Source organism: Microtus ochrogaster, chromosome 10 (genome assembly GCF_000317375.1).
Source record: "Microtus ochrogaster isolate Prairie Vole_2 chromosome 10, MicOch1.0, whole genome shotgun sequence".
In the NCBI taxonomy this organism is placed as follows: Eukaryota; Metazoa; Chordata; class Mammalia; order Rodentia; family Cricetidae; genus Microtus; species Microtus ochrogaster.
In genome coordinates this window covers 75,042,953-75,044,917 of record NC_022016.1, presented here as the reverse complement: position 1 = coordinate 75,044,917, position 1,965 = coordinate 75,042,953, and positions in this window count along the sequence as shown.

The following is a 1,965-nucleotide window of genomic DNA, read 5'->3' as shown; positions in this document are numbered from 1 at the left end:
TTTGTTTGTGTGTGTGCAAGCTTGGGCAAGTATGTGAGTATATGTGACAGCAGGGGCTGTGCCACAGCTCACCGGTGGATACCAAATGACCCTGTGGAGCTATTTTCTCCTCTCACCTTTACATGGGTTCTGGGGACCAAAGGCAAGCTGTCTTGAGAGAAGAGCTCTTTTTTCCAAGATTTATCTTATTTATAAAATTATGGGTATGTGTGTATCTGTGTGCGGGTATGATACGTAGGTGCAGGTGTTTACAGAGGCTGAAGATGTTGTTGCTTATCCCTCTACTGGAGTTACAGGCAGCTGGAGTGAACTCATGTGGCTCTCTTACAAGAGCAGTGTGTGCTCTTAACTGCTGAGCCATCTCTCCAGACAGATCTGTGTATGCAGGTGTGTGCTATGTGTGTGTACATGTGTGTGTTTGCAGGTGTGTGAACATGTGTGTTGCGTGCAGGTGTGTAATATATGTGTGTACATGTGTGTATTTGCAGTGCCATTACTATTACTAAATTATTAGGGGTAGGAAATGAACTAAAGACAAAACAAAACCCACCAAATCTCATGACAAATTCTTCTGGTCAGAGGAGTGTTCCTAAAATGGGGTTTCTGCTTTGCTGAACACTTGCTAATGTTTGGGGAAAGTTGCTGAAGCCAACAGGATTTCATACACCAGCGAGGGAGCAGATAACTTTGACATTGGTAGGAGAGGGAAGCAGGATTCAGTCATGCATTTCACAACCATTCTCTGAGTGTCTAGTATTTGCTGGACATAAAGAAAAGACAACCAGAGTCCTTCCCAAAGAGGCTGACAAGGAAAAAAACTCAAGAAGGAAGAAGGGAACAGAAGAGGCTGGGAATTGGAGTAGGAGAGGAAGATCCAGTTTCATCCAGTGAGTGGGGCCTGGCAGGGGAGATTTTGAGACACTGAAGTGCTGAGGCAGGGTTTTAAAGCATCTTCTAGTGATGTAAGCCCTTCCCTCCACCTTCTCAATGAAAACTTCAATAAAGCTCCATTGCTCAGTAGAGAGAGCTTGGCAGTGGGAGGAGAGCGGTATCTGGGTTACGGCTACCTGGGGAAGGATGCTACGGGCGAAAAGCTTCCTGGAAGGAGACGTTCCCGAACATGTAACATTTAATGATTATAAATGGTGCCCCTGCGTACTTCATAATGCAAGGTTCTTTACAATGAATATGAGTTAAGTCGTACGAAGAGCAATCATATTAGCCCACGAGAAGCAGCACTAGGAAACTAGGGACCCTGGGAGAAAAGGGGAACATATCTGAAGCCGGGAGTCAGATACGGTGACCCCTTTGTGCTTAATTAGGGGTGTTGCTTCAGCAGCTGGAACTGTCATTTCATAACTGTCTCTGTTGATAAGGCTTTTTTTTTTCTTTGATTTTTCGAGACAGGGTTTCTCTGTGTAACAGTCCTAGCTGTCCCGGAACTCACTTTGTAGACCAGGCAAACCTCGAACTCACTGAGATCTGCCTGCTTCTGCCTCCCAAGAAGATAGATTTTCTTAAACAAAAACGTCCTAAGCAGAAGATGAATAGCTACAGCATATGAAGAAGAATGAAAACAATCCCTCCCCCAATAACCAATCAGTAAACAGGCAAATGAATTGGACAGTCCTCAAAAAATATAATAAATATGTAAAAAAAAATGTTCAACATATTTATCTATCAGAAAAATGCAAGTCAAAAAGACATTGAGACCCTACTTGATCCCAGTCATGCAGAAAACAAACCAGGGCTTCCCAGATGGCTCAGCAGGAAAAAGCATTTGCTGCAAAGTCTGATTATCCATTTGGCCCACGTGGTAGAAGGGACGAACCACCACAAATGGTCATCTGACCCCCACACATGCGCAGCAATATGTGGACATATGTTTGTTTTTGTGCGCACATGCATGCGCACGCATACAAAACGTAAGGAGTGCTTTGAAAGGAAAAGGCTAAAGAATGTTGG